We start from the raw sequence: 14,031 nt of genomic DNA on the forward strand, positions 1-14,031 counted from the left end.
GGTAAAGAGGATTAAGAGCACACTTATATTGATGAGCCCTAAGTAATGTACAGGATTGCTGAATCACTATATTGTACTCCTGAAATTAATATAAAATTGTATGTTAACTATACTGGATTTGAAATAAAAAAAAAGACAAAACAAAAATCATTTCCTTATTTACTTCATCAATTTATTTTTTGTTCAGTCTAACCAATACATACCCTTGTCAACTGTCCCCTCTGCCCACCACCTCTGTACCTACACTCAACTATTCCATGTCTGGGATATTGGGCCCATAGACCCATGACTCCATACATTCCTCACTGTCCTGTATTCTCAGCTATTGTGCAGACTCCTCTGTGCTGGGAAGGGAATGAAGGTAAGGGAAGATGGGGCTTAGATTGTTTTAATATTTAAAATGTAAAATTTAAAAATGAATACACTGCAGAAAAATAAAATAAAAAAGATGTCCAAATAAACTCCTAGAGCATATGTTATTTCAAAATTAAGGGTTTATGCTACTACTTAGAAGGTGAATAGAGGGAATGAATGTATCACTTTACAAAAATTGAAACATCGAATTTCTGCATTTCACATCAGGGTGAAACTTTGAGTCAATACATTCATAGAATACCAAATGTCAGGAATACGGCATGACTCAAATTATATTAAGCTTTTAGAGAATAATTTATCATTAAATAGAAGAAAAATTGATTAATATTCTAATTATTCTTTTCTGCTAGGTCATTAGCTTCTGCTTTTTTAAAACAGCTACAAAAGCAAACAAACAACATAGTTTCCATTGTGTCCTTTCCCCCTTGAGTTGTTTTTCAGACATGAATTTTTTTTTTTTTTGTCAGGGAGTTAGGTGGGAAGTGGGGAATAAATGATGGAGTGGATGAGGTTATCTCTGACAGATCTATTTAGCTAAAAGTCCCTTCCAGATTGTTCTATTCTTGCTACTGTTGAGGGTTTGAAATTCTTTGTTGTACTTGCTGATCGACTTTTATGGTGACACTGTCTTTGTAATTTTGGTTTGGAAATTATTATCTCACAAGGGAGTTTTTTTTCCCTCCTCATGAATATTCTTCCTGGTTGTGTGGTTGTAGAGACTTATATTAAGATATGTGAGGAATTTGGGATTTATATCCCATAGGGTATCAAAATATAGAGCATTCCACCATATGTTGGACAGGCATGCCCTTTATTTCCTTCTTTTATTGTCTTGCTGCCCACTCTGGCCATAGTTAAATTTCTTTTACAGTTCTTGAATCTGGATAGAGGTTGCTCCCCTCCACTTTCTCTCCCCAGTTTCTTGGCAAGGAACTGAGATCCAGGCACTGACTTTAGACATGGATAGCATTACCTGCCCAAATATGCTGATGAAATATAAGCATATATTCAATGTATCATCACCTAGATAACATGAGACATCTACACATTTGGAATTTGTTTCAGAGTTTCCATTTTGATGATAAATGATTAATCTCTTGGAAATCCTTTAGACGTGATTTCTTTTAGACATTTATTTCTCATGAAGATTTATTTTCTAGTGAGCAGCTATGTCTGCAAATTGAAAGTTTAAAAAATCCTAAAACAAATATAGGCTATCTTTCCTCTCTATTTGATAACACAATTAAAATGTGATTTGTTGTATGTACAAGGGAAGGGGAACCAGTTGGAAAAAAAAAAAGACGACAATGATTTTATCTTGGCTGAAGACAGGAAATCTGCCCTTTTTAGGTAGTGGAAAAAACACAGCAATGGCACAAGGCACTTTCATGAGTCAAGGTTTTTAATCGATTTGTGCCAAGAAGTACTGCTATGTGGTACTGTGACCTGGTTCTTTGAACAAGTTGTGCGACTTGACAAATGACATCAGAAGAAAACACAAAGCAAATTCTGACCCCAGTTGGATTGAGCACAAATGGGAGCCTTCTGTAAAGCAATTTACAAATCACCCCTGAGCAAAATGTTCACCGATCTATTTTGAAGGACTAGGGGAAAAAACACAAAGCAGAGCTGTTTAATAAGCTTGACTGCCACAAATGCAAACTGCTATGCACAAGCCAAACAAGGGTGGCCAACTATAGGTACTTGGGAGATGAGCAGCCAACTGATAATCAAAGCTATGAGATTTGCTGGTCAAAATGCCCTGTGTAGAACACCTATTTAATTATGAAGATTGCTCTAATGACACTGAATGATCTTGGTTGCCTTTCAGGCCTCCAAATTGGTTATAACTACTACTAAAAAGTTTTTGTTTTGTCTTGTTTTGTTTTTCAATTAGGCAGTTATAATATGTCTTAAAATCATTCATGGTCAACCCATTTGCTCTTATTTTCACTTAACACCAGGGAAAGCAAACCTCTGGGTTTTGGATTTGCTCCATGTTATAGTAGCTGGGTTTCTCAGCTGGGGTGGCTTTCCAAATGGGAAGAATTTCTGTAGTTGTCTAAGCTTCCTCTAGGAATAAGGATACTCCTCGGGCAAAGCCGCAAGCCATAACAAAGGGGGGGATATGAGAAGTTGTTTATCCTGTCACATTTTCTTTGTGAAGCTTTCTTTAGGATTGAATATAAATGATCTAAACAGACTCTTGGAAATGATTTTCTTTAAAAAAATTATCTATTTATTTGGGAGAGAGACAGATATAGTGACAGAGATAGTGAGAGAGAGGAGAGGAAGAAGCAGGCTTTCTGCTGAGCAGGGAGCCTGACACAGGGCTCAATCACAGGACTCTGGGGTCACGACCTGATGAAAGGCAGACTCTTAACAGACTGGGCCACCCAGGCACCCCTGGAAAAGATTTTAATTGACAAATAAACTGTATGTTCAATCTAAGGTATAATTAAAATTCCTCTATGCCTTTTTTTTTTTTTTTTTGTAACAGGAGTTAAAAGAAGAATGATCAGTTGGAACCCCAGGTATCTTTTAACCATGGAGAAACATTCTCATCAAATAATAATAAGAATTCTTTCTGTTTGAGAAGGAGGGATTACAGGCCTGTTTCCTTCAGCTATTATACATGAGTAGCTCTCCCTTATGAGTCACTGAGTAAAGGGTCCCAAAGAAATCCCATTAGTGTCAATGAAATAAAGTAAATTGTATCACAGACAATGCGTAAGAATGGCATAATGAGGTCTTTGCTGATTAAAGGAATACATTATTATACCTGATGGACATCTGGCTGTATCTACTGATACAAGGTAAGAGAATATTTATCTAAAGCACAAAAGAAATGAAATGTACATCTTGAGGCAAGGACAATGAATTCCACAGATAGTGCCTTCCATTGTCACCACATACAACCAAGTGCCCATTCATGCAGCTTGCTACTTGGAGAAGGATTAGTATCTGGTCAGTAGGTGGTGCTGAATCCTCAGCAGAAGCAGGAGTCCCTCCCCTCTGTTTATCCTGATCCTGTCAGCAATTTTCTACATGTTTTCAAATTCCTCAGTTTAAGGATTCTGCATCTTGGGAAAGAGGCAATAATTCTCATATTTTAAAGCAGTGTTTCTTTGTTTGCTTATAGATTTGAGAAAAGGTCACGGAGGAGCATATGAAGCTTAAAACAGAGGGTATTACTATCTTTGTAGACATTATTAGCAATCCTCCCTTTATTCGATGCAGGAAGTATTGGTTTATAAAGCTTTCTGTAAAACAAAAGCAAACAACTCCCCCACCCTAGCAGTCTGGGTCACTGACTAGCTTGTTTGGGTGCTTGTCTATAGTTCTAAGTGAAATTGTTCCCGAAACCCTTCAGGATGGATAATTATTAATAGTACTAGGTCTCTTCAATTGTTGAAATGCCCCTTAGATGGACATGGCAGATAACACACTACTCATTTAGCTAACAGAGTCTTTTTCTGTTGCATTGCATGCTTCAGAGTGTAATCTGGATATACATTCAATGAAATTTAAAGAAAAAACAATGAAAGCTGGGAGAATCTTCAAGTAAGATTTTGTTAGTACACTTCCTTTTGAGGAGAAGGAGGCAAATAGCCGGAAAACACACTCTTCTGGGAAGAACTACTTTCTGGGGTAGATCTGAGGGTCACTGCACAATTGGTCCAATCTTCCACACCAGAGATAAGGAAACTTTTCTTTCTATTGAGAGTTGCTGACCCAAAGAGGAAAAAAAAAATCAATTGAGGGTCAGAGAACTTTAAAGCAACTTGTTTTATTTTTAGAGAGATGTTTACAACTTTTCATGCCTTTTAAATTAGGTACAGGGGAACATAAAAATCTAAAAGTGTATTAAGTATTTTAAAACTTAGACCTAATCCATGTAAAAGATAGTGGGGTAGGGGGGGGTAAGGGGAAGATGGGAAAGCAGAAAGGTGGAATAAAGGAGATGAAAATACAGAGAAACAGAGCAAGAAAGACACAGGCAGAGAGCAGTGGAGTCCTATGCTCCACAAACACTGAAGAAGTCACATGCTAAATAAAGGACACTCACACCAAAAAGAAGGAACATAGTCACAAAAGAAGTCTTGGGAGGTGAAAAGGCATCCTTTTGTGGAGCAACAACATTCCCTCTTAGGGTTTTCAGAATGTTGAAACAGAAAACCTTTCCTAGACAAGCTGCATCAGTGTAAATACAGTCATTTACAGGTAAGTTGCATCTTGTTCTACCACCCAACGTGTGCTTGGAATTTAAGTCAGAGTGCTAGCTTGATCCTAAGTTCCCATTTTCTTCATCTTTGCTGACTCTCCTCGACAATGACAGCTGGGCTTTGCTATGGTTAGTGAAGCACTCTAGTGCTAATATTGTCTAAAAATGAGTGGAGATCACCATTAAAAATTGGTGAGATACTTTAGAAAGGGATTTATTAAAGACAAAAAGAGAAACAATTTTCTGGCTAGGTCTTGATTAATTGGAAACAAAACAAAACAAAACTACTTCTTCATTCCAGAAACATGTTACTTGAATTAAAACAAACACACAAACCGCCCTAGGACTGTTTGTGTGTTTGTGTGTGTATGTGTGCTGTATGCATTCAACTGTCTATTCCTCAATCTTTGAAAACCTTACAGGAAATGTACTCACATCCTAGAAAATCCATTAGAATCTAATAGCTCCTGATTGTTAGGGAAAAAAGTGAGACAAGACTCCAGCCTAAGTTATAACAAGTATGTATACATTGCTTGCATGACTCATGCCATGTCCCTAGGGTGTCTCTCTGAACTTTGGTGCAAAGGAGTGAACAGAGCTTTGCAAAATGCTGCAGCATGAAATATAGCAATACTCATGGAGAGATATGTAAGAAAAAAATCAACTCATTTATTTGTACAAGCAGGCTGGATAAACAAGGCACATGGCCATTTGCAATTGTAGATCATTCCTCAGTTTTCGCATCCATTTCTCCAAATCTCTTCTAACTTAAGATCGACCCCAATGGGAGTTGTTTCTGCATTAGTAGGGAGGCAAATAGGCTCAAAGAGATTGTCTTGCATTTGCTACCATATTGGGACCAGCTATTTTGTACAAGCTTAGAGACTACCATTCACACAGTGAACAATGTTCACTTGCACAACATAGCAGCCAGTAGAATACTGCCATTTTTATCCAGGGTGGAGGCTTCTAAACTATGCTGCAGGACTAGAAATAAGCTGGAATTTCAATTCACTAAAGTAAGCCCAGACCCAGAACTCATTTCAAAATGGTGGCTGGGATTTATTTCTGCCAGAGTAAATGGCATTTCTTTTAGTGATGCATTGATGTTGACATAGTTTTGCTAAAAAATGTCAGCATGATGAAATATATAAAACAATCTATGTACTGTCTTAAAAACTGAATTTCCAGGTTTGGCCAAATAGCACCAACTAGGTGGTTGTAACCACTGAGATGTCTGTCATTTGACGTCTCTCAGCTATAGGTTTCTCATCTGTACTTTGGAAGTGATAGTATTTGGCATCCCAGGAAGATTATGAAATTCAAACTGGGTCAATGGATTTTAACATGCTTCATAAACCATGAAGTGCTATCCAAGTGTGAGATGCTATTATTACTGTTACTATTGATGCCAAAGATTTGTTTTGGGAAAAAAGGAAAAGGAGAGACTTATTCTGAGGATAAGAAGAGGGTGACATTCTAAGGGAAAAAAGCTCACTGTAGTAAGTCATAGCTCCAAGACAGCTGTTGGCTGCTTAATAAAACCCAGTGAAGATGACAAAGTAATTTCTGGTTCAAGCATGAATGCTCAAGTACAGGAGTTTATGTTCGATTGCCAGATGCTTCAAGCTAGCAGCTAAATCCAAAGACACCAAAGACACTTCATGCACCAACAATATCCTCCCTTCTCAAGTCAGAGGACTGCATAAATGTGCATTCCAAAAGGAAAGGATGTTACTGGAAAATTACCCAGGAGGAGTAATTGTGAAACTGATCAGAAAGGTGGCAAACACAAAAAGAATCATTAAAGCACTAGCTACAAATGAAGGTAAAACAGGAATACAGAAAATGTAGCCTCCTTAGGGTTGGGTGATAAAAATAGACATCACTGCTATTTGCTAATGATGAAGATGACCATTCCTCTTAGAAGAGGTTTCATTCATTTTTTTTTTAAGATTTTATTTATTTATGAGAGACACACAGAGAGAGTCAGAGACACAGACAGAGGGAGAAGCAAGCTCCATGCAGGCAGAGGGAGAAGCAGGCTCCATGCAGGAAGCCCGACGTGGGACTTGACCCCAGGTCTCCAGGATCACACCCTAGGCTGAAGGCAGCGCTAAACCGCTTAGCCACCAGAGCTGCCTGGTTTCATTCACTTTTGATTTTTGGAAATGTCAATGGAATACTTAATGTAGGTGATTTAGAAGAAATTGTTAAAATGTTTACCTTTATTATGTTAACCAAGGGTTAAGGTTGCAGTGTATTCATCAAGGTGGTTAAGAAATCTGCTTATTAAGCATTTTCCCTTTTGTTTGGTGGTTACCTAGTACATTATTCACATGAGGAGGAAAAAAACAGAGAACAAGGAGATTTCCTCTGGATGCCTAGGTCCTGTAGATTTTAAGTATCATTTCAAGTACCAAGTTCTTGGTGAAATGGTGCTGCTACCACGATGACCAACTATGACTGAACTCTACCATTATTACCATCAGTGCATCTTACATAGGTTATGTGTTTGCCATGTGCTGGGATATGTGCTAAATACCTGCATTTATGACCTCACAGAAATGTAAATGTTGTCAGGGCAGAGAACATGTCTTTCCTATTCAGCATTGATACCTTATACATAGTGTAGCTACTGATGCAATAGGTGCTCAGTAAATGTCTGTAGGATGGGTAAGTCACCAGCAGTGAAACTTTACTACCCTATGATGTAAGTATCATTATTATCACCATCTAACAAAAGATGAAGCCAAGGCTCCCTTAAGGAGCCTAAATATATTCCCCAAGGTTGCAGACTTCACTGGAGGGAGAAAATAAATATTCAACCCCAAGTCTGATTGACTGTAAAGCCCTATAAGTTACTGATTTCTATTCCAATATGACTGCAGCTCCCTGCTTGCTTCAATTTATTGTCAAAGAGATGTTTGGGTGGCTGCCAATGTTTAGGTATAAATGAGCTTTGCCTAATTTTCTTTTTATTATGATAGAATGGGACATGATGTGTTGGAACCAGAGATCTTGTAGAACTCAAGACTTAGAAGAGGGAGAAAAGAAAATGAGAATCCAATGGAGCCCAGCTTGATAAGGTGAGAAAAGAATTCAAGTGAAAAATGATAAGCAGCTTTGGGAAGGCCAAAAAGGAAGCATCAGACTGTATTATCACAGTCTCCCAAAGGTTGTAATGTTTTGGTTATTTATGGAACACAGCTCCATAAATGAAGCTCAGCCCACCTCGAGAAGAAGCAAAAATACATGGATTTAAAACATTTCCGAGTAAAAGAAATTATTTTTGAAGTATCATATATTGGAAAACTGGACCCCTTGAATAAGAGGTAGTATTGTTTAGGGATTAGCTTTGTGAACAATAGAACCAGACTTCCTGAGTTTTAATTCTAATTCAACCACTTATTGACTGTGTTAATCTGAGGGAAGATACCTCATTTCTCAGTGCCTCAGTTTCCCTAGATTTAGTAGGAATAATAGCCTGTACCTCGTACTTTGAGGATTAAATGAGTAAAATAATAAAGTCTGAAAACAGAGCTTGCCAAATAATAAATATGAGTTGTTACTAAGAATCTAGCAGAAACAAATCTGCCTCCATATTTTATTCGGTGTAAATGTCCAAATCCTTATAGTGGTTGATAATACCCCACCTGAGCTCAGGTGATATTTCTGTTGACAGAAATGCTAAGTAAAAGGAAGCTCTTTCAGGTATAGAGGTAGATACCTGCACCTTGCAGATCAAAACTGAAAACTGCTGTCTAGATTTTAGGTAGAAAACTGCTCTTCTAGACTAAACAACAGATTCTTACAGGTTAAGAAACTGAGCTGTGTTCTGTCTCCCTTTCTGATATTTCCCACACATTTCTTCTCCCTTCCCTTATATTCCCTTTCACTATTATTTATATTCCCCAAATGAATGAGAACATATAATGTTTGTCCTTCTCCGACTGACTTACTTCACTCAGCATAATACCCTCCAGTTCACTGGGGGTTATTCTATATGTTAGTAAATTGAACACCAATAAAAAATAAATTAAAAAAAAAAAAAAAAAGAAACTGAGCTGTGGAGTTAGAAATACGGATGCTAATTTTAGCTCTACCACTTACTAGCTGATTGGTTTAACCGGTAGGTCACTTGCAAGTCAGTTACTTTGTTTCTTAACTTGTGATAGTCCTATTTTGCATATTATACTGCTAGAACATTGTGTTTGATACAAGTTATCTATCATCATCATCATCATCTTCATCTTCATTATCACATCATCATAATTGAGCACAATTGTGCCTGGCTTCATGTAGTGTAACTTTAGGAACTTTCAAAGAGAAACAGGTTCCCCAAACATGCAAAGACAAGGGAAGGAACAAAATTTACTAGAGAAAAATGTCCACATAAATCTTCAAAGAAATATTGTGGGTCTCTAAGTAATGACAAATCTGCCTCAACTTTATAAGGAAGCCAAAGAAGAAACAAAATTGACAGCTACTAAAAATGACAGCAGATGCTCAAAACAATTTGTTGCTAGTGAAAGTACCATAAGGAAATTATCATCATACATAGATATTTCTTTGCCAGAACAGTGTACAAATACCCAGATAAATAGCATATGCACTTTCTTGCTCATACACCAGGGCAACACACCAAGTTTGAAGATGATCACCAGAATGACATCAAGTCAAGAGATTATCATGCTTGTTGTATCCACATTCCAGGACCTCCATTAACTCTCTGGACATCATCAGACACTGTGAAAAATGCTGAAGACAGGACAATATGACCCTGAGCTGAGAAGATTAATAACCGGTGAATAACTAAACTAGCTCACTGATAGTTTGCTATGCTGATTTCTACAGCTATCTTAATGGATTATTTGAGTAGTTTATGGGGCATAGCCAAAAATATACTTCATTGAGGGACATGAAAGGTCTGAGCACAGCTTAGGCTAGTGAAATCTTGGCTTTAAAGCATGAAATAATTTTAAACTGTTGTTTTCCCCTATTGCCTTCCATTTTATAATTCTCCAGGGGCCAGAAATCGCACAAGGCTAAGAGCTGCTTTTGGGAGCATCAGCACAAATTCCCACAGACACTGTAGGTACCTCACAGGGTCACCCAGAGGCATACTGCTTAACATTGTACATGTGGGGAGGAGGGGGTACCAAGCTTCTGAGAGGCAGTTGATTCTTCAAAAGAAGTCAGTAGAATTTACCAGCAATTAAGAGATCTGGATTTCAATACAGAAGTGTACTTATATAATGATAACCACAGATCTGGAATCCACATCATTTTAGTGGCTAGGTGTCATGTACATTCAAACCCTGTTTCTTTTACAAGCTCAGTCTGAATGATCATGGTTACACAGATAACCTAACAACAGTGGCAAGTGGGACCTTAATAAATCATATAAATTACACAGGTCTTGATTTCACAGAGCCTTCCCTTTTTATGTTATTTAGGTATATAGATAAAGCTGCACAAAAATAGTTTACATGCAGGGATAATTTTACAAGAATAAAATATTAAAAAAGCAACAGAAATAATTATTATGATTATTTGTCACTGTCCTTGCTTCTTTCCATAAACTATCTCATTTCTTCTTCCTAATAACTCTATTAGGATTCTGAGAACTCTCTAAAACTTCTTTAAGCAGAAGTACAGGAATTATTTTCTTTAAAAGATTTAAGCCCGGGATGCCTGGGTGGCTCAGTGGTTGAGAGTCTGCCTTTGACTCAGGGCCTGGTCCCAGGGTCTGGGATTGAGTCCCACATTGGGCTCCTGCAGAGAGTCTGCTTCTCACTCTGCTTATGTCTCTGGCTCTCTCTCTTTCTCATGGATAAATAAATAAAATCTTTAAAAAAAATAAAAGGTTTAAGCTCATAAGAGAGAATAGTTGGGAGGCATAAATTAAAATGGGGTTGTTGGGAAGAAAGTATGTGGTTAACAGACAAGAAAAGAAGCATAATGCCTTAGTCTTTAAAATATACCTCAAAGATTCAGGAATTGGTTGCATGAAGTACCACTGGAAGTACTCGATGAATGGTCTTTAGAATCAATTAAGTACCCAGATCCTCTCCTTTATTCCATGCAGTGACTAACCCTCTTTACCCCAGAAGTATCATGGGATTTTTCTCTCCAAGGAGATAACAGAGAAAGGTCTCTCTGGGCCAGAGGACCCCAGGTTCAAATGAGGGTAGCAGGGATTTTGTAAATATTAAATAGGGAAGGATGAGATTCCCAACTCACTTGTCAATATGGCTCTGGAACACTGGCAGTAAGATCTTTGCTCTCCAAGAAAGAGATTAAATACTCTTTCTCTAGGGACTGTGATCAACCCCCCTCCAAAAAAACCCCTAAAAAATATTGATATTGTGTGTGTTGCGGGGGGATTCCCCAAGGAAATGGCTTAGTCATATTGAATGCATAGTCAGTAAACCTCACCCATAGGGTTACAGCTTCACTAGCTTTTTAGTATCTCTTTCTTCAATTTAAGCCAACAACCAAAAATCACTGGGCATCTGAGGACAGCTTCTAACATAAAATATCAAGTCCAAAGCAATTAAAGAAAATCTATCATTAATATTTTCAGAGAAATAAGAGATGTTGAATTCATTCATTGATAAGAAACAATACTACAAATAAGGAACAGTCAGAGACTAAAAGAGAGTTCTTAGAAATTTGAGGCATGATAATTGAGAGGCAGAGATTAACTTGAATAAGACTAATCGATAAATCTGTGGGATGGGTTCTAGAAAAAGAGGAGGCTTTATGCACTGTCACATGGAAACTAGCCATGGTCCAATGTTTAAGGCAATCAATTCAATTCAACCCAAGACTTGGACGCTCCCAATCATGCCAGGGTAAGCTGTGGTACTTCCCCAATTATGAGCTCTGACATGGTGTTCCTGCCACTTGCTCATATGCCAGCAGCCACAAATTTAGTTTTAGTTTGCATGTCATGTCAATAGAGTGGGTGTGCTTCCATAATCCTTCAGCCTGAAACCCTCTAGCCCACAGTTCAGCATCACCTTTTGTTATCTGACAGTTGCCTTTTAGATCTCTATGGGTTGCTCCAGAGTGCCATGGATAATAGGGAGCTTATAGTCCTACTACTGCTTATTGTCTCCATGAATTTCTTCCTGGGTATCCTGCTTCAGCAGGTATGATGTGTGTATAGCCTGGTCATTTGCCTTTGTCTGCCTGGCAACAGCTGAGATGAAAAGTAATTAGAAAAGAAAGCTTAGGAAAGCTGTAGAGTATAGAACAAAACACAAAGAGATAAAACATAGGAAGGATAAGGGCATCAGGATGGCAATATTGGGTTAGGTGCCTGACTCTTGGTTTGGCTCAGGTCATGATAGGGATTGTGAGATGGAGCTCCTCGTGGAGCCCCACATTATGCTCTGCTTTGGGCTCTGCACTCAGTGGGGAGTTTGCTTGGGACTCTCTCTCCCTCTGCCACTCTGCACCATGCTTGTGCTCTCGCTGTATCTTTCTTTAAAAAAAAAAAAATCAATCAATCAATCTTTAAAAAAAAAAAGAAACATAAGAAGGATAGAAAATAAAATTACAGACCCACTCTATATAAAAAGGACAGGTAAACAAAAGGAAAGAAATAAACTCTCAACAAATATAACCTCCAATTTCCCAGAACAGAAGGACATATATTTTCAAACTAAATAGGCCTACTCAGTATCAATCAGAAAATAGAAAATTAGACATAATTAACTAGACATAATTAGACACAATCACAATATTATGACATTTCAGAACAATGCAGATGAATAGTCAATACATGTCTAGAGAGAAAAACAAAAAAAATAGGTCATATACAAAGGAACAGAAATTAGAATTATTTCAGACTTAATAGAAATGTTAGAATTTGTAAACAATGGATCAATACTCTCAAAATTCAGAAGAAAAATTATTTCTAGCCTAAGATTTTATTCCCAGCCAAACTATCATTAAGTGTGACAGTAAAAGAAAGAAACTGGGAGAGAAGTAAAGTGTTTTTCAGGAAACAACTGCATGATATGCTTCAAAAAATGAATGAATAAATAAGTTCCAGCCAATATAGAATCCAAAATAGGAAAAGATTTGAGAGGAATTCCCAAGAAAATGATGAAGAAACATTCTAGATGCATATGTTATAGTATGTGTTTAATAATGTTTCTAAAACATTGCAAATGGATCAAAAGTTTGGGGTTTGAATTAGTGACATGTACATAGAGACTAAGTAAACAAACATAAAGATAGTAGAGAAATAAAAAAAATGATACTGAAAAAGAAAAGAGAAGTAATCACTGTTTCATTGCTTACTTGGGAATAGCACTGCACAGTCATAATTATGTAATTATGGATTAAAATCTAATCAGAATTATGATTTATTTTTATTAAGAGGATGGGCATGTGTGAAAGACAGTTAAAAACTCATTTTCTATAATAAGAAGTCAAAAGACAATTCCTAAAACAGAAGAATCAAGAGAGATATTATTTACAGCTAAGACAATCAATACAAAACCGGGGGGGGGAGCCCAAAAAGTTGAAAGTGTTTGCCTCTGAGAAAGGGAAAAAAGGGAGCAAGAGGGCTTACTTATACTAAGTCCTTTAGAACTATTTCATTTTAAAAAAATCTTTGTCTGTATATAACCATGGAGAAAAGTTAAAATTGAGAAAACAAACTAAGGTCAGGTGGACACTGGTGTCCCTATTTCAAAGATGAAGACTGAGGCTTAGAAAGTTGACACAGTGAGTAAGCAGCAGAGGGGAAATTTTAACCTGGATCTGCAGGTGTTCTTAACTATGACAGTATAGCTAGTTGCCTCTAGAAGGGGAAAGGCTTGTCATTTTGCAGTGTCTCTATGTGTCAGGTCATAAGCTTAGTACTCTACATAATGCCACGTAAGACTCACAGCAACTCCTAAAGTAGGCACTGTTCTCATTTTACGAAGGCAAAATCAGAAGCTTAGAAAGGAAGTGATGAAATCAGGGTTTAAAAGTAGGTTTCAAAGCCCAAGAGAAGGAGCCCACAGCACTGTGTATTTTAATCCTCCCCATCATACTGAAAGGGTTGGGGTGGCCGTCAACTTCCATATAAGATTCCTAAAATTTTCACCATGTAAAACTTGCTTCTCTAGCCTGTTGTTATGAGTGTCAAAAAAAAAATTAACTGATTTGTTTGTTTACTTTGGAGGGTCTGTGCAGGTAAACTGCCTCCTGACAGATTTCTCCTCCTGTCACCCAGTGTTCATTTGGGAGAATGGCAGTTTTCAGCTTGACTCGCTACATCTCTAAATCGAGATTTCAGTATGAGGCAGTGGCATTTTCCCTAAACTGACAATGAAAAAGGATCTTACTGTAGACAGAAAACTGTCTGAACTTGATTTAGCTTATCTGTCCCAAGAATTAACAGCTCTCTTCTAGTAGGAGCT

At 37.5% G+C, this 14,031-nt stretch overlaps 1 protein-coding gene and 1 long non-coding RNA gene across 31 annotated transcripts in view; one reads left to right on the plus strand and one right to left on the minus strand.

Moving 5' to 3' along the window:
• Positions 1-14,031, minus strand: part of CNTN4 (contactin 4) — a 922,691-nt gene that overhangs the window by 38,222 nt on the left and 870,438 nt on the right. The gene's annotated exons all lie outside the window — the stretch shown is intronic.
• LOC112662844 (uncharacterized) overlaps positions 7,156-14,031 on the plus strand; it is a 171,812-nt gene continuing 164,936 nt past the window's right edge. For 14 of the 18 annotated variants that reach the window (XR_007404301.1, XR_007404302.1, XR_007404292.1 and 11 more), the window contains exons 1-3: positions 7,156-7,313; positions 7,591-7,689; positions 9,236-9,407. This is a non-coding gene — a long non-coding RNA (uncharacterized LOC112662844). Of the gene's footprint in view, positions 7,314-7,590; positions 7,690-9,235; positions 9,408-9,628; positions 10,015-14,031 lie in introns of those variants that run through there. The other 4 variants (XR_004807600.2, XR_007404303.1, XR_003138899.3 and 1 more) reach the window with 2 other exon arrangements.

Source organism: Canis lupus, chromosome 20, assembly GCF_003254725.2.
Source record: "Canis lupus dingo isolate Sandy chromosome 20, ASM325472v2, whole genome shotgun sequence".
NCBI lineage: Eukaryota > Metazoa > Chordata > Mammalia > Carnivora > Canidae > Canis > Canis lupus.